Genomic DNA, 20,107 nt, shown 5'->3' on the forward strand with positions numbered 1-20,107 from the left:
CTACAACTCAGTCTTTGTTGAAAGAGGGCATTGTGAATAGTAACGCTTTCGGCTTACTACATTTTTGCCAGAAGAACCCGGCCCCTGCAGTAAGTTTCCAGCCGTCGGGTTATTTTTTACCATGTTATACTGTATTCTTACGCATAACCCTTTATAACCTTTTACAGGCAAATGATAACTTCTGGAAAATCCAATATGATCATGAGGCGGCCAAGAAAGCCAGGGCGGCCAAGAGGGTCAAAAGGAAAACTGCCAAGCCCACCACTTCAAGGAAAAGGAAGCCAAGCGCTTCTGAGTTGTTTCAGCTTGATGATACTGATGATAATGAGGAAGAGGTGACTTTTTAATTTCCCTTTCTCCTTTATCACTACTTTACTGATATTAACCTTCTTTCAGGGAGACATGGGCAACAGCCAACCCGTCGAGGAAGAGGTAATTATAATCTCCTCCGACTCCGAACTTTGGCCGCGTCAGAAAATTCGAAGAGTAACCCGGAAAGTAAGATTTTCACACCCTTTGGCTTACCAAGATCCTGACTTTCTTTTGAAGCAACAGCAATTTGAAAACCGGAGGCAGACCCAGACCAGCAAGGATGCACAGCTATCCTCCGGCTTTCCTGACACAACCCGGAAGCGTCGGACTGAGGTTATTGTTGGGGAACGTAGCAGAAATTCAAAATTTTCTACGCATCACCAAGATCAATCTATGGAGTAATCTAGCAACGAGGGGAAGGAGAGTGCATCTACATACCCTTGTAGATCGCTAAACAGAAGCGTTCAAGTGAACGGGGTTGATGGAGTCGTACTCGTCGTGATCCTAATCACCGATGATCCTAGTGCTGAACGGACGGCACCTCCGTGTTCAACACACGTACAGCCCGGTGACGTCTCCTACGCCTTGATCCAGCAAGGGAAGAAGGAGAGGTTGGGGAGGACTCCATCCAGCAGCAGCACGACGGTGTGGTGGTGGTGGAGGAGCGTGGTACTCCAGCAGGGCTTCGCCAAGCACCGCAAGAGACGAGGAGGGAGAGGGGTAGGGCTGCGCCAAGAAGGAGATGTTCTCGTGTGTATGGCAGCCCAAAACCCCACTATATATAGGGGAAAGGGAGGGGTTGCGCCCCCACCTAGGTTTCCATCCCTAGGGGTGGCGGCCAGCCCTAGATCCCATCTATGGGGCGGCCAAGGGGGGAGAGAGGGGGGGCGCACCACTAGGTGGGCCTTAGGCCCATCTGAGCCTAGGGTTTCCCCTTTTTCCCTTCTCTCTTCGCCTTGGGCCCTGGTGGGGGGCGCACCAGCCCACTTGGGGCTGGTCCCCCCTCACACTTGGCCCACGCAGCCCTCTGGGGCAGGTAGCCCCACCTGGTGGACCCCCGGGACCCTCCCGGTGGTCCCGGTACGTTACCGATAGCACCCGAAACTTTTCCGGTGACCAAAACATGGCTTCCCATATATAAATCTTTACCTCCGGACCATTCCGGAACTCCTCGTGATGTCCGGGGTCTCATCCGGGACTCCGAACAACATTCGGTAACCACGTATATCTATTCCCTATTACCCTAGCGTCATCGAACCTTAAGTGTGTAGACCCTACGGGTTCGGGAACCATGCAGACATGACCGAGACAACTCTCCGGTCAATAACCAACAGCGGGATCTGGATACCCATGTTGGCTCCCACATGTTCCACGATGATCTCATCGGATGAACCACGATGTCAAGGACTTAATCAATCCCGTATACAATTCCCTTTGTCTAGCGATACGATACTTGCCCGAGATTCGATCGTCGGTATCCCGATACCTTGTTCAATCTCGTTACCGGCAAGTCTCTTTACTCGTTCCGTAACACATCATCCCGTGATCAACTCCTTGATCACATTGTGCACATTGTGATGATGTCCTACCGAGTGGGCCCAGAGATACCTCTCCGTTTACACGGAGTGACAAATCCCAGTCTCGATTCGTGCCAACCCAACAGACACTTTCGGAGATACCTGTAGTGAACCTTTATAGCCACCCAGTTACGTTGTGACGTTTGGCACACCCAAAGCACTCCTACGGTATCCGGGAGTTGCACAATCTCATGGTCTAAGGAAATGATACTTGACATTAGAAAAGCTTTAGCATACGAACTACACGATCTTTGTGCTAGGCTTAGGATTGGGTCTTGTCCATCACTCATTCTCCTAATGATGTGATCCCGTTATCAACGACATCCAATGTCCATGGTCAGGAAACCGTAACCATCTATTGATCAACGAGCTAGTCAACTAGAGGCTTACTAGGGACATGGTGTTGTCTATGTATCCACACATGTATCTGAGTTTCCTATCAATACAATTATAGCATGGATAATAAACGATTATCATGAACAAGGAAATATAATAATAACCAATTTATTATTGCCTCTAGGGCATATTTCCAATAGTCTCCCACTTGCACTAGAGTCAATAATCTAGTTCACATCGCCATGTGATTAACACTTACAGGTCACATCGCCATGTGACCAACATCTAAGAGTCTACTAGACTCAATGATCTAGTTCACATCACTATGTGATAAACACTCAAGGAGTTCTGGGTTTGATCATGTTATGCTTGTGAGAGAGGTGTACTCAATGGGTCTTGCCATATTCAGATCCCTATGTATTTCGCAAAACTTTATGTCATATCGTAGATGCTGCTACCACGTTCCACTTGGAGCTATTCCAAATTGTTTCTCCATTATACGTATTCGGTATCTCTACTCAGAGCTATTCGGATAGGTGTTAAGCTTGCATCGACGTAACTCTTTACGTCGAACTCTTTATCACCTCCATAACCGAGAAACACTTCCTTATTGCTCTAAGGATAATTTTGACCGATATCTGGTGATCTACTCCTAGATCACCTTTGTACCCTCTTGCCAGACATGTGGCAAGTCACACATCTGGTGCGGTACTCAGCATGGCATGCCGTATAGAGCCTATGACAAAAGCATAGGGGACAACCTTCGTCCTTCCTCTTTTTTCTGCCGTGGTCAATCTTCGAGTCTTACTCAACTTCACACCTTACAACTCAGGTAAGAACCCCTTCTTTGACTAATCTATTTTGAACTCTTTCAAAAACATGTCAAGGTGTGCGTTCTTTGAAAGTATCATCAGGCGTCTTGATCTATTTCTATAGATCTTGATGCCTAATATGTAAGCAGCTTTATCCAGGTCTTCCTTTGAAAATCACTCTTCAAACAACCATTTATGCTTTCCAAAAATTCTACATTATTTCAGATCAACAATATGTCATCCACATATACTTATCAGAAATATTGTAGTGCTCCCACTCACTTTCTTGTAAATACAAGTTTCTAGCAAACATTGTATAAACCTAAAAGCTTTGATCACTCCATCAAAACATATATTCCGATTCTGAGATGCTTGCTCTAGTCCATAGAAGGATTGCTGGAGCCAGCATACCTTTTAGCATCCTTAGGATCGACAAAACCTTTTATTGTATCACATACAACTTTTCTTACGAAAACTGGTAAGAAAACTTGTTTTGACATCCATCTGTAAGATTTCATAATCAAAAAATACAGCTAATGCTATCATGATTCCGACAGACTTAAGCATCGCTACGGGTGAGAAATTCTCATCGTAGTCAACTCCTTGAACTTGTGAAAAGACTCTTTCCCACAAGTCGAGCTTCATAGACGGTAACATTACCACCCACGTCCATCTTCTTCTTAAAGATCCATTTATCTCAATTGCTTGCCGATCATCAGGCAAGTCCACCAAAGTCCATACTTTGTTCTGATATATGGATCCTATCTCGAATTTCATGGCTTCTAACCATTTGTCGGAATACGGGCCCACCATCACTTCTCCATAGCTCGTAGGTTCATTGTTGTCTAACAACATGATATCTAAGACAGGATTACCGTACCACTTAGGAGTAGTACATATCCTTGTCGACCTACGAGGTTCGATAGCAACTTGATCCGAAGCTTCATGATCACTATCATTAACTTCCTATTCAACAGATGTAGGCGCCACAGAAAACAACTTTCTGTGTTGCATCACTCTCTGGTTGAAGTAAAGGTTCGACAACCTCATCAAGTTCTATCTTCCTCCCACTCAATTCTTTCGAGAGAAACTCCTTCTCGAGAAAGGACCCGTTCTTAGCAACAAACAATTTGCCCTTGGATCTGAGATAGAAGGTATACCCAACTGTCACCCTTGGGTATCCTATGAAGATGTGTTTGTCCGCTTTGGGTTCGAGCTTCTCCGGTTGAAGCCTTAAGCATCGCAGCCCAAACATTAAGAAACAAAAACTTTGGTTTCTTGCCAAACCAATGTTTACACGACATCATCTCAACGGACTTAGATGGTGTCCTATCTAAAGTGAATGTAGCTGTCTCTAACGCATAACCTCAAAATGAAAACGGTAGATCGGTAAGAGACATCATAGATCGCACCATATCTCATAAGGTTCGATTACGACGTCCGGACACACCATTACCCTGTGGTGTTCCAGCTGGCTTCAACTGTGAAACAATTCCACAATGTCTTAAGTGATTGCCAAACTCATAACTCAGAAATTCTCATTGATCAGATCGTAGGAATTTGATCTTCTTGTTATGATGATTCTTAACTTCACTCTGAAATCGCTTGAACTTTTCAAATGTTTTAGACTTGTGCTTCATTAAGTAAATATACCTATATCTACTCAAATCGTCAGTGAAGATAAGAAAATAGCGATATCCACCGCACGCTTCAATTCTCATTGGATCACACGCATCAGCATGTATGATTTCCAACAAGTCACTTGCCCGTTTCATTGTACCTGAAAGCGGGGTCTTAGTCATCCTACCCATGAGGCATGGCTCGCATGTGTCAAGCGATTCAAAATCAAGTGACTCCAAACATCCATCGACATGGAGTTTCTTCATGCATCTTACGCCAATATGACCTAAGCGGCAGTGCCACGAGAAAGTGGTACTATCATTATTAACTCTACATCTTTTGGCGTGAACATGTGTATTACCACGGCCGAGATTCAATGAACCATTCACATAGGGTGCATGACCATGAAAGGTATCATTCATGTAAACAGAATAACCATTATTCTCTAACTTAAATGAATGACCGTATTGCAATGAACATGATCTAATCATATTCATGCTTAACGTAGACACCTGATAACATTTATCTAGGTTCAATACTAATCCCGAAGGCAGATGGAGCGTGCGATGGTGATCTCATCAACTTTGGAAACACTTCCAACACACATCATCACCTTGCCCTTAGCCAGTCTCTGTTTAGTCCGTAGCTTTTGCTTCAAGTCATCAGTAATAGCAACTGAACCGGTATCCAATACCCAGGTGCTACTAGGAGTACTAGCAAGGTACACATTAATAACATGTATATACTTTGTTGAAGTTGCCAGCCTTCTTATCTACCATGCATTTGGGGTAATTCCGCTACCAGTGACCGTTCCCCTTACAATAGAAGCACTTAGTCTCGGGTTTGGGTTCAACCTTGGGTTCCTTCACTGGAGCGGCAACTGGTTTGCCATCCATGAAGTTTCCCTTCTAGCCCTTGCCCTTCTTGAAACTAGTGGTCTTGTTAAACCATCAACACTTGATGCTCCTTCTTGATTTCTACCCTTTACGGTCTTAAGCACCGCGAACAGCTCCGGGATCAACTCCATCCCTTGCATGTCATAGTTCATCACGAAGATCTAGTAGCTTAGTGATAGTGGCTAGAGAACTCTATCAATCACTATCTTATCTAGAAGTTTAACTCCCACTTGATTTAAGTGATTGTAGCACCCAGACATTCTGAGCACATGCTCACTAGCTGAGCTATTCTCCTCCATCTTGTTGGCTAAAGAACTTGTCAGAGGTCTCACACCTCTCAACATGGGCATGAGCCTGAAATCTCAATTTCAGCTCTTGGAACATCTCATATGTTCTATGGCGTTTAAAACGTCATTGGAATCCCGATTCTAAGCCGTAAAGTATGGTGCACTAAACTATCAAGTAGTCATCAGGACGTGTCTGTCAGGTGTTCACAACATCCACAGACGACGTTGTAGGGGTTTGCACATCGAGCGGTGCATCAAAGACGTAAGCCTTTTGTGTAGCAGTGAGGACACTCCTCGGACTACGGACCCAGTCCGCATCATTGCTTACAATATCTTTCAACTTAATCTTTCTCTAGGAACGTATTGAAACAGGGAGCTACAACGTCAGCTATTTATCTACAACATATTTGCAAAGACAATTTAGACTATGTTCATGATAATTGAGTTCATCTAATGAACTCCCACTCAGATAGACATCCCTCTAGTCATCTAAGTGAAACATGATCCGAGTCAACTAGGTTGTGTCCGATCATCACGTGAACGGACTAGTCAACATCGGTGAACATCTTCATGTTGATCGTATCTTCTATACGACTCATGCTCGACCTTTCGGTCTTCCGTGTTCCGAGGCCATGTCTGTACATGCTAGGCTCGTCAAGTCAACCTAAGTGTTTTTGCTGTGTAAATCTGGCTTACACCCGTTGTATTCGAACGTTAGAATCTATCACACCCGATCATCACATGGTGCTTCGAAACAACGAACCTTCGCAACGGTGCATAGTTAGGGGGAACACCTTTCTTGAAATTTTAGTGAGGGATCATCTTATTTAAGCTACCGTCGTTCTAAGCAAATAAGATGTAAAACATGATAAACATCACATGCAATCAAATAGTGACATGATATGGCCAATATCATTTTGCTCCTTTTGATCTCCATCTTCGGGGCTCCATGATCATCGTTGTCACCGGCATGACACCATGATCTCCATCATCATGTCTTCTTGAAGTTGTCTCGTCATCTATTACTTCTACTACTATGGCTAACGCTTTAGCAATAAAGTAAAGTAATTACATGACATTTATGTTGACACGCAGGTCATAAATAAATAAAGACAACTCTTATGGCTCCTGCCGGTTGTCATACTCATCGACATGCAAGTCGTGATTCCTATTACAAGAACATGATCAATCTCATACATCACATATATCATTCATCACATCCTTTTGGCCATATCACATCACAAGGCATATGCTGCAAAAACAAGTTAGATGTCCTCTAATTGTTGTTGCAAGTTTTTACGTGGCTGCTATAGGTTTCTAGCAAGAACGTTTCTTACCTACGCGAAAACCACAACGTGATATGCCAATTTCTATTTACCCTTCATAAGGACCCTTTTCATCGAATCCGATCCGACTAAAGTGGGAGAGACAGACACCCGCTAGCCACCTTATGCAACTAGTGCATGTCAGTCGGTGGAACCAGTCTCACGTAAGAGTACGTGTAAGGTTGGTCCGGGCCGCTTCATTCCACGATGCCGCCGAATCAAGATAAGACTAGTAACGACAAGCAAATTGACAAAATCGACGCCCACAACAACTTGTGTTCTACTCGTGCATAGAAACTACGCATAGACCTAGATCATGATGCCACTGTTGGGGAACGTAGCAGAAATTCAAAATTTTCTACGCATCACCAAGATCAATCTATGGAGTAATCTAGCAACGAGGGGAAGGAGAGTGCATCTACATACCCTTGTAGATCGCTAAGCGGAAGCGTTCAAGTGAACGGGGTTGATGGAGTCGTACTCGTCGTGATCCAAATCACCGATGATCCTAGTGCTGAACGGACGGCACCTCCGTGTTCAACACACGTATAGCCCGGTGACGTCTCCTATGCCTTGATCCAGCAAGGGGAGAAGGAGAGGTTGGGGAGGACTCCATCCAGCAGCAGCACGATGGCGTGGTGGTGGTGGAGGAGCGTGGTACTCCAGCAGGGCTTCGCCAAGCACCGCAAGAGACGAGGAGGGAGAGGGGTAGGGCTGCGCCAAGAAGGAGATGTTCTCATGTGTATGGCAGCCCAAAACCCCACTATATATAGGGGAAAGGGAGGGGTTGCGCCCCCACCTAGGTTTCCACCCCTTGGGGTGGCGGCCAGCCCTAGATCCCATCTAGGGGGCGGCCAAGGGGGGAGAGAGGGGGGGCGCACCACTAGGTGGGCCTTAGGCCCATCTGAGCCTAGGGTTTCCCCTTTTCCCTTCTCTCTTCGCCTTGGGCCCTGGTGGGGGGCGCACCAACCCACCTGGGGCTGGTCCCCCCTCACACTTGGACCACGCAGCCCTCTGGGGTAGGTAGCCCCACCCGGTGGACCCCCGGGACCCTCCCGGTGATCCCGATACGTTACCGATAGCACCCGAAACTTTTCCGGTGACCAAAACATGACTTCCCATATATAAATCTTTACCTCCAGACCATTTCGGAACTCCTCGTGATGTACGGGATCTCATCCGGGACTCCGAACAACATTTGGTAACCACGTATATCTATTCCCTATAACCCTAGCGTCATCGAACCTTAAGTGTGTAGACCCTACGGGTTCGGGAACCATGCAGACATGATCGAGACAACTCTCCGGTCAATAACCAACATCGGGATCTGGATACCCAAGTTGGCTCCCACATGTTCCACGATGATCTCATCGGATGAACCATGATGTCAAGGACTTAATCAATCTCGTATACAATTCCCTTTGTCTAGCGATACGATACTTGCCCGAGATTCGATCATCGGTATCCCGATACCTTGTTCAATCTCGTTACCGGCAAGTCTCTTTACTCGTTCTGTAACACATCATCCCGTGATCAACTCCTTGATCACATTGTGCACATTGTGATGATGTCCTACCGAGTGGGCCCAGAGATACCTCTCCGTTTACACGGAGTGACAAATCCCAGTCTCGATTCGTGCCAACCCAACAGACACTTTCGGAGATACCTGTAGTGAACCTTTATAGCCACCCAGTTACGTTGTGACGTTTGGCACACCCAAAGCACTCCTACGGTATCCGGGAGTTGCACAATCTCATGGTCTAAGGAAATGATACTTGACATTAGAAAAGCTTTAGCATACGAACTACACGATCTTTGTGCTAGGCTTAGGATTGGGTCTTGTCCATCACATCATTCTCCTAATGATGTGATCCCGTTATCAATGACATCCAATGTCCATGGTCAGGAAACCGTAGCCATCTATTGATCAACGAGCTAGTCAACTAGAGGCTTACTAGGGACATGGTGTTGTCTATGTATCCACACATGTATCTGAGTTTCCTATCAGTACAATTCTAGCATGGATAATAAACGATTATCATGAACAAGGAAATATAATAATAACCAATTTATTATTGCCTCTAGGGCATATTTCCAACAGTTATCTCCAATTTATACCCTTTTTACCTTTGGCGGGTCTAATCCGTCAACCTCTCAATTCCTCTGACTCCAATTACTAGGATACCTCTCCTTCATCCGGCGAGTCCATGCAATCAAACATGTCGGCTTTTAAGACTGCCCCTGGGTAATATCAATTTATTCACCTTATGTTTTTCTTTATTCATGTTTCTTTACTTATTTCTCTGCTTTGCCCACAGCGTGCAGGTTAAGCCCAGGAAGAAAACCAAGAAGGATAAACCGGCCCAAACCCCTATGGTGACTAAACCGGAACAGGGTATAGCTGCTCCCGACTCTTCTACACATCAACCGCCGCCTGAGCCGGCTCAAGACATTGCAGCACCAACTTCTGACCCGCCTGCTAAAGATATTCTTGATGGTTCTGTTAACCCGGAGGCACCTAGCCCAGTCAAAACGACTGACCCAGAAGTGGAATTTCTCAAGGCTCAATTTGTTGAGCCGGCCAGGCCCACCGTCCTTGCCAAATGCTCGGCTAAAGAGGAGTTGCTAGAACGCTATAAGGCCAAGATGGATATCACCGACTATACTCATTTGAGTATTGGAGAGATTGTCTCGGGCTATATCAACCAGGTGCAAAGCAGCCGTGACCTGGAAATTGACATAGTGAAGCAAATACAGCAAAAATCTGAGGTATGACTTATGCTTCCTTACTTTCAATCATACTTACTATACCAGCCCCCAAGTCTATTGCTTATGAATAAATATGTTGTAGACTTAAAAAAAATTGTTAGAGCTGCTTGCCCGGCTTAAAGAAAAATATTTAAACCGGATGTAACACAATACCTTTAACTTGCGATACACATTAGCCCCCAAGTGCCAAGTATCTTTGCTTGCAAAGTATTTGGGACTTAATATCCAGGACCGGCTTAATAATTTAGAAAGCTTCGGTATACATTAGCCCCCAAGTGTCAAGTATCTTTACTTGCAAAGTGCTTGGGACTTAATATTATTTACCGTAATCTTGAATACTATCTGGTGCAATGCAGGCCATCATAAGTCAATTTGAATCGGAGATTGCTGACCTGAAGAACCGCGTGGCAGCCCAGGAGATTGAAACTCAAAAGGCTAACTCCAAATTTGAATTCAGCGTCTCTGAACAAGAGAAGCTGAAGAAAAATTTTGAGTCAGAAAAGAAAATTTGGACTGACGAAAAGGCCGGACTGGTGACCCGGGCCGAGACAGCAGAGGCGTCACTGGCAAATGCCACAGCCGAACTGACTGGCTTACAACGCCAGATATCTCGGATGGTCTCAGCGATCTTTGGTAAGTTATCTTAAGCAAGCATTAAATATTGTAAATATTCCTTCAATTGTTACTTGAGGTTTACCTTATACTTGCCAATACAGGCCCCAGGAGCACAAACCTCAAGCAGAATATGCTGATCAAATTGAAGGCGGTGTATACTCTAGTAGAGCAACTGTACATCGGGTCCCAATGTGCCTTGGCCGTTGTAGCCTTATCAAATGATGTACCCCACCTCTTGCAAGATGTGTTACAACGGCTTGCTGTACTTCCTCAACGGATTCAAGAGTTGAGACGGGCCCAAGCAAGAGTCGGAGCAATAGCCGCTTTGAGCCGGGCCAAAGCCTGGCTACCAGAGCTAGACCCGGCTGACATTGCTCTTGGGTATCCAAGTTTAAAGGAGGATGGCACTCCATTTGATGAAAAGGATTTCACCACCTGCGTGAGGGATATACGCCCTGTGGCCACTCAAATTGGAAACGACACTGACCTCACCAAGTATCAGCTGGGTTATGACAAGGAGAATCGGAGAATCCCCATGCCGCATTATGACGATGTCAGCTTGATCCCTCCAATCCGTAAGCACACCTTTGCCCCTGAAGTCGACCCAACCGGTTTAATAGATGATGAAGCTGAGTTTGAGGCCTTGAGTGGCATTGACTGGGCCTCATCATCCTTCCAGGACAAAGCAGCCGGCGGAGAGGCGGAGAAGGATAACCCGGAGGCTTCAAGTCAACCCCAAGAGTAGATTGCCAGGTGCCACCTGCTTATACCATTGTAGAAAAACAATGCCGCATCATTCAGACTCGGGGAGTCTTGTAACAGAGTAGAAAATACTTTGAGTTTTGCTATGCCTTTGCGCACGCTTATGGCCCTTAATACTTGCATAAGCCGCCGTCACTATGCACTTTGTAGTCTATATGAATCTGTTATGTCCTTTGCAGAAATGTCTTGCATTGCCCTGTGATGCTTACGACTGCTTTTTCGGCTTATATAAGCCAACCCCTGAGGGTAAGTTTAACTCCTGAAAATTGGCACATAAAAGTTCACCTGGTACTTAACAACCTGATGCAACCAATATTAATCCTGGAGGATTGCAATGTAGTCCATTGTATTTTCAAGAGGGTCGCAAGATATCCAATGTTGATACTTGTAAAATATGATGAACAAAATTCAAGGGTTACTGATTCGAATACGATCAATGAACCGTTCCAAAGGGGTTGAGCTAAGATTCAGATATGATCTGTTAGCCCCCAGTGGCTGTGGCGATGCCGATCAAGTGGGTATCGACAGCTATGTTCTCTTTGGTTCGAATACGACCTATGTTTAAATAGGAAGCCCCCAAGTGACCATAAGAGTTGTTTAATGACGCTGATTCGAATACGATCCACGTCAGACCCAAAGGGGTTAAGCTATGATTCAAATATGATCAAGAAGCCCCCAAGTGGGTTTGGCAGTATGCCGATCAAGTGGGTATCGACAGCTATGTTCTCTTTGGTTCGAATACGACCTATGTTTGAACAGAAAGCCCCCAAGTGATCACGGCTAGATTCAGATATGATCATAAGCCAGACCAAAGGAAAGCCGGATTCAGATATGATCCGCTTCTCCTTGGTTATCTCCACCACCTGACAAAGAAAACACATAAACCTTTTTTGGGAGTGGAAAAAAGGACAGAGATCCTGCTTTATTGCTTTATGTAATAATATACATAGTATAAGTATATACACATTAGAGCCGATGGCTCAAGTATAATAAGGCCGAAGATGAGCGATATTCCAGGACCGACGGGTCTCCTCCTCCGACTTACATGAGTCTTTGTGCTCCCGAATGTCGATAAGGTAGTATGATCCGTTGTTCAGATTCTTGCTGACCACAAAGGGTCCTTCCTAAGGAGGGGATAGCTTGTGCATGTCAGATTGATCCTGGATGAGTCGGAGCACTAAGTCGCCTTCCTGAAAGGTTCTGGACCTAACCCGACGGCTGTGGTAGCGGCGCAGGTCTTGCTGGTAAATCGCCGAGCGGGCTATTGCCAAGTCTCGCTCTTCATCCAACAGGTCAAGTGCGTCTTGCCGAGCTTTTTCATTGTCTTCCTCAACATAAGCCGCCACACGGGGTGAGTCATGACGGATGTCACTGGCAGGACCGCCTCTGCTCCATACACCATAAAGAAAGGCATGTAACCCGTAGATCTGTTAGGTGCAGTATTAATGCTCCAAAGTACCGAAGGTAACTCCTCCACCCAACAACCCGGCATCCACTGCAAGGGGACCAAGAGCCGGGGCTTGATACCCCTCAAGATTTCTTGATTAGCTCGTTCTGCTTGACCATTGGATTGAGGGTGAGCCACAGCTGAAACATCAAGCCGGATATGCTCTCGTTGACAGAACTCTTCCATAGCTCCTTTGGAGAGGTTAGTGCCATTATCAGTTATAATGTTGTGTGGAAAACCAAAGCGAAAAATCACCTTTTTCATAAACTGGACCACCGTGGCTGCATCACACTTACTGACTGGCTCCGCCTCCACCCACTTTGTGAACTTGTCAACCGCCACCAAGAGGTGCGTCTTTTTATCCTTAGACCTTTTGAAAGGCCCGACCATATCAAGCCCCCAGACTGCAAACGGCCAAGTAATTGGAATCATCCTCAATTCTTGAGCCGACACATGGGCTTGTCGTGAGAATTTCTGACATCCGTCACATTTACTGACCAGGTCTTCTGCATCAGCATGAGCCGTCAGCCAATAAAACCCATGACGGAAAGCTTTGGCCACAAGAGATTTTGAGCCGGCATGATGACCACAATCGCCTTCATGAATCTCACGAAGGATCTCCTGACCCTCTGTAGGTGACACGCAACGTTGAAACGCTCCAGTGACGCTGCAATGATGTAACTCGCCATTGACAATTGTCATGGACTTGGACCGCCGGGCGATTTGTCTTGCCAAGGTCTCATCTTCAGGCAACTCTCCCCGGGTCATGTAAGCCAAATAAGGCACTGTCCAATCCGGGATAACGTGGAGAGCCACCACCAGCTATGCCTCCGGGTCTGGTATTGCCAGATCTTCCTCTGTAGGTAACTTAACAGAAGGATTATTCAAAACATCAAGAAAGGTGTTAGGCGGCACTAGCTTACGCTGAGATCCTAGCCGGCTTAAGGCATCAGCCACCTCATTCTTCCTTCGATCAATGTGTTCCACCACATAACCCTTGAAATGTCCAGCCATAGCATCGACTTCACGACGATAAGCCGCCATAAGGGGATCTTTAGAGTCCCACTTGCCTGACACCTGTTGAGCCACAAGGTCTGAGTCTCCCAAGCATCTTACCCGGCTCAAGTTCATCTCTTTGGCCATCCGGAGACCGTGGAGTAGGGCCTCGTACTCAGCTGCATTGTTAGTACAAGGAAACATAAGCCGAAGCACATAAGAAAATTTGTCACCTCGAGGGGAAGTTAACACGACTCCAGCCCCCGAGCCTTCCAACTGTCTGGACCCATCAAAGTGAATAGTCCAATAATTGTTATCGGGCTTCTCCTCAGGTGCCTGTAGCTCTATCCAGTCGTTGATGAAATCCACCAAAGCTTGAGACTTAATGGCAATGCATGGTACGTACTTCAGACCATGAGGCCCGAGCTCGATGGCCCACTTGGCGACTCGTCCTGTAGCCTCTCTGTTCTGAATAATGTCTCCCAAGGGGGCAGAACTTACCACAGTGATAGGGTGACCTTGGAAGTATTGCTTCAGCTTCCGGCTTGCCACGAACACCCCGTAAACAAGTTTCTGCCAATGAGGATATCTTTGTTTTGACTCGATGAGTACCTCACTGACATAATAAACCGGCCGTTGAACCGGATGTTCCTTACCAGCCTCCTTGCGCTCTACCACAATTGCCACACCGACAGCTCGCGAATTAGCAGCCACATATAACAGCAAAGGCTCTTTGTCAATGGGAGCTACAAGAACTGGCGGCTCAGATAACTGCTTCTTCAAATCCTCAAAAGCAGCATTAGCAGCATTACTCCAGACAAAGGTGTCTGCCTTCTTCATCAGTTGGTACAGCGGTAGGGCCTTCTCACCTAACTGGCTGATGAACCGGCTTAAAGCGGCAACACAACCCGCCAGTCGCTGAACATCATTGATACATGCCGGTTTAGCCAAAGAAGTGATTGCCTTAATCTTCTCCGGATTAGCCTCGATGCCCCTGTTTGAGACCAAGAATCCCAAAAGCTTGCCTGCAGGCACACCAAATGCACACTTCTCCGGGTTAAGCATCATTTTGTAAACCCGGAGATTGTCAAAGGTTTCTCTGAGATCAGATATCAAGGTTTCCGCCTCTCTGGATTTCACCACTATGTCATCCACATAAGCATGAACATTGTGCCCAATCTGATTGTGGAGACAATTCTGTACACATCGTTGATAAGTCGCCTGGGCACTCTTGAGCCCAAAAGGCATAGACACATAGCAGAAGGCTCCAAACGGAGTGATGAAAGCCGTCTTCTCCTGGTCCTTAACTGCCATCTTGATCTGATGATAACCAGAGTAAGCATCCAAAAAGCTCAAACGCGCACAACCCGCCGTAGCATCAATGATTTGATCAATACGGGGGAGAGCGAAAGGATCAGCCAGACAAGCCTTATTTAAGTCCGTGTAATCCACACACATCCGCCAGGTGCCGTTTTTCTTGAGCACGAGCACCGGGTTAGCCAACCACTCCGGGTGAAACACTTCGACAATGAACCCAGCCGCCAAGAGCCGGGCGACCTCTTCTCCTATAGCTTTTCATCGTTCCTCATTGAATCGCCGCAGAAACTGTCTGACCGGCTTATACTTCAGATCAATATTAAGAGTGTGCTCAGCGAGTCCTCTCGGTACACCCGGCATGTCAGAAGGCTTCCATGCAAAAATGTCCCGGTTCTCACGGATGAACTCGATGAGCGCGCTTTCCTATTTAGGATCCAAGTTGGCACTGATGCTGAATTGCTTAGACGAATCGCCCGGAGTAAAATCAACAAGTTTAGTCTCTGCAGCCGATTTAAACTTCATGGCCGGGTCATGCTCCGTAGTCGGCTTCTTGAGGGAGGTCATATCCGCCGGGTCAACGTTATCTTTATAAAATTTGAGCTCCTCTGCTGCACAGACAGACTCGGCATAAGCCGCATCGCCTTCTTCGCATTCCAGGGACCTTTCGGTTTCCATGCACAGTGATGGTACCTTTGTAACCCGGCATCTTGAGCTGTAAATAAACATAACATGGCCGCGCCATGAACTTGGCATAAGCCGGCCGCCCGAACAAAGCGTGATATGGACTCTTGATTTTTACCACTTCAAAAGTTAACTTTTCCGCCCTAGAATCATGCTCGTCTCCAAAGGCCACCTCTAGCTCAATCTTACCCACAGGATACACCGACTTACCAGGCACCACTCCATGGAAGATGGTGTTGGAAGTCTTTAAATTCTTGTCAGTTAAGCCCATGCGCCGAAAGGTCTCGTAATAGAGGATGTTGATGCTGCTACCTCCATCCATGAGCACCTTAGTAAATTTATAACCACCAACCTGCGGTGCCACTACCAGGGCCAGTTGACCCGGATTATCAACCCGGGGAGGGTGATCCTCCCTGCTCCAGACAATAGGCTGTTCCGACCACCTCAAGTAACGAGGGACTGCCGGCTCAACAGAATTCACCACCCTCCTATGAACTTTCTGATCATGTTTACACAAACTTGTGGTGAACACGTGATACTGCCCACTATTTAGCTGTTTTGGATGGCTCTGATAACCCGACTGCTGTTGCTGCTGACCTCCTTGACCAGACTGCTATTGATTATAACCACCCTGGCTTCCCTAAAAACCGGATCCTGAACCGCCGCTCGGGCCATGAAAGCCGCCAGCTCCTAAGCCGCCGCCTGGGCCTTGATTGCCATCAAACGTATTAGAATTCTTAAAAGCCTTCATGATTGCGTAATCCTTCCATAAATGAGTCGCTGGTCGTTCCCGGGTGCCGTGTTTCGGGCAGAGCTCATTGAGTAGTTGCTCAAGAGACGGACCTGACCCACCAAACCGAGGGGGTGGCTTTCCTTTGCACTTCTGATTGTTACCCTGTGCATTGGCCACAAATTCCGAGTTACCGTCCGCCTTACGCTTATTGCCTCCTTGGCTCGCCGGGTTATGCTGCTGACCCTTTCCATTACCGTTCTTCTTTCCCTTCCCTGTCTTTTCCTCATCAGACGCGGGATCCTTGGTACTATCAGAATCGGCATACTTGACTAAAGCCGCCATCAGCGTCCCCATATAGTTGCAATCACGCTTAAGGCGCTCCAGTTTCTGTCTCAGAGGCTCAAAGCGGCAATTCTTCTCCAGCATTAGAACTGCTGAGCCGGCATCCATCTTGTCAGATGAATGTATTATGTCTTTGACCCGGCGCATCCAATGAGTCGTAGATTCACCTTCCTCCTGCTTACAATTTGTCAGGTCCACAATCAACATAGACTGCTTGCAAGTGTCCTTGAAGTTCTGGATGAAACGGGCCTTTAGCTCCGCCCATGACCTAATGGAATTGGGTGGCAAACCCTTTAACCAAGAACGTGCCGTTCCGTCCAACATCATGGTAAAGTATTTAGCCATCGCTTCATCACTAACCTCCAGTAGCTCCATGGCCATCTCGTAACTTTCAATCCACGCCCAGGCTGTAAATCGGCCGTATAATTCGGTACCTTTCGAGGTCCCTTGAAATCCTTGGGCAGACATACATTACGTAGAGCCGGTACCAGACAAGGAACTCCTCCGGTTCTAGTAGCAACACCCGCCTCAACGGAAGTCGTCGGGTAAGCCGGTGAGTCCTGTTGGGCTGCTAGCTGAGCCGCCCGCTCGTCCTCCTGACGTATCCGATCCTGAACCGGGTTATACCCGCCGGGCTGGTTCCGGCGTTGAGCGCTACTTGACAAGGCCTCTGACTCCATGTGTCTACTGTAACTCGGGCTCCGGTTTTGACGAGGCGGAGCTAACCAGGGCGGAGCAGTTGAGTGAATCCTGTCCCGGCTGTAGGAGTAGGTCTCTTGCTGAGCCAGGGCTGTTTGGACAAGTTCCCTGATCCTCCGGGTTTCCACCACTGTCGGATCATCACCATCTACTGGGAGGGCCGCCAAACGTGCTGATGCTGCGATTAAGTTCTCCATGGGGTTGGAGAAGTGACCCTATGGTATTGGTACGTAATGGGGCGGTGCCATATTACCGTGAAGAGGCGGCGTCAGCGGAGGCTGGACTGGGCCTCCCGCTCCGGATGTCATAAACTGATTTGCACCTGGCGGGTTACTTGGGCCGGCCCCGGGTGTAGCAAAGAGATTCCGAGCATCATAAATCTGAGGTAAACGGGACTGAGTTTTCTGATGTCTCCTCCTCATTACCTCATTAGATGCGTTCAAGCTCAACGTGAGCTGAAAGGCCTCTGCCTGAAGTTGTTGCGCCCGTACGTCCAAAGCCGCCCGCTTTGTGGCTAATCTAGTATCTTCAGCTGCTAAGGTTTCCCTGGCCCGGGCGATCTCATCGCGAACCTGCGCCACCTCTGCCTCATGCTCAGATTGGTTCGCAGGGACAACTGTAGCAGTTAACAAGGCCGTAAGTTTATCCATGAGATCCATCAGCACCTGAGCCGGTGAGCGCACAGGGCCTCCTGCCCCGGCTGCTCCTAACCCGGATGTTATCGCCACTGAGGCCGTAGAATTTTGGCCGGGTTGAGTACCAACCATGAAGACTCCTGCCCAGTTTGGCGACTCTAAGGGGTCCAAAATAGTGCTGCCATCGGAACAGCCCCCAAGCACACCATCTTGAACTTGATACAGCGAATCTGTTGAGCCGGCGGACGAATCACCGTCAGAGAGAACGGCCGGCTCACCATCACCTTCAGATCATTCAGAAAGTTCACCTCCGTGGATGCAACCCACAAAGGCACGCTTCACGACGGGTTGAGCTCGGGCGGGTTTCGCACGCTGAGCCGTCTCGACGAGGTCAGTGCAGCTGTCCGGCTCAGGGCCCGGCTCACCCATCTGGCCGATGAAGACGTGAATTCCGCCAAAGGGGACCCGGTACCCGTACTCAATTGAGTCGGCGTCGGGGCCCCAGCCTTCGTCGTCGATGTAGATCTTGCCGCGACGACTCTTGGTCATCCGGCCAACTGCGTATCCCTTGAGTCCTTCGAAGCTGCCCTTCAAGAACTCAAATCCACCATGCGCTGGCCCACGGTGGGCGCCAACTGTCGTGGAATTGTCACGGCAGATGTCCTTTTGCAAGGACTTAGTCGTGGAGCCATCGCAACTAGAAAGCTTAAAGGGGTTAATCGGGACAAGGACACGCGAGGTTTATACTAGTTCAGCCCCTTACGGTGAAGGAAGGCCTACATCTAGTTGGGTTGGAATTGCTTGAGGTTTCGATGACTAGGGAGCGAGATGCGCTATGCCTGGCTCTCGATCAGTTGTTTTCTCCCCTAAGCCGCTGGCGGGTCGTCCCCTTATATACACGGGTTGACGCCCTGCGGCCTATAGAGTCCCGGCCGGCTCATAAACAGTGTCCGGCTCGGCGACTAGTTACTTCTATCTTACAGTACAAGTTATACCATCATGGCGGTTTATCTTTACGGGCCTCAGAGTCCCCTGTGGGCCTTTAAGCTTTTTAGTGAACCATCATCTTCATGCCTTGGTCTTGGGCTTCTGATGAACCCCTATTTGCGTAATCCGGCCCCTCCTGGATGGCTTACACAAATAGTCATATCCCCAACACCATAGGATTTTTTCCATTGAGTCTAGGCTAATGTTTATTTTCCTATGGAATGTGAAGGATAGGAAGAATTCCTCCATAGGAATAGAATTTCATTCCTACAAACCAAAGAGCTCCGAAGGAACTTTTCCTATAGAAATCCTATCCTATGAAAATCCTACAAAATTCCTCCAAACCAAAGGAGGCCGTCATGTGGCTTCGCCACTGGTAGTACGTACTCCCTACATAGATGATCTCAGCGTGTTTCTCATTTTGGTAAAGAATCCATGCAACCTTTTTACCCGCAAATAGGAAAAAGAATGAAAGGAACAGATCTGCATCCAGTTGCACGCGCTCCCTTAGTAGACAAGGAATCAATTCTATTAATACCCTGTTTGTTTAGTCTTTTGCTTCCGTTTTTACAGTTTTTTCACTTTAGCAAAAAAACCCCCAAAAACTCCCAAATAAAGCCTTTTATTTTGTTTTGGCTCATGAATCAATATCTACCTAATGATGGTATCAGCCAAAAGCCGAAGCAAAAAACCCTTATTTAGGAGCTTTCGTGGCTTTTTTGTGAAAATAAAAAAAATGAAAGCAGAAGCAAAAGCCCAAAATAACAGATATTAATTCGCAAGACAGACGGAATCATCATCTTAAACTGGATTCCAGTTCCATGGGTCGACCGGCCGATGATTAGCGATCGCTACATATACAGAATTGACTCCAAAGCTAATAAGAAAGGTGACGTGAGGGCTTAGGCGCAAACCCGGCCGCTCCTTCTTGTTTTTTAAGGAAATAACCCGGCCGCTCC

This window comes from Triticum dicoccoides, chromosome 7A (assembly GCF_002162155.2).
Source record: "Triticum dicoccoides isolate Atlit2015 ecotype Zavitan chromosome 7A, WEW_v2.0, whole genome shotgun sequence".
NCBI classification, from domain to species: Eukaryota; Viridiplantae; Streptophyta; class Magnoliopsida; order Poales; family Poaceae; genus Triticum; species Triticum dicoccoides.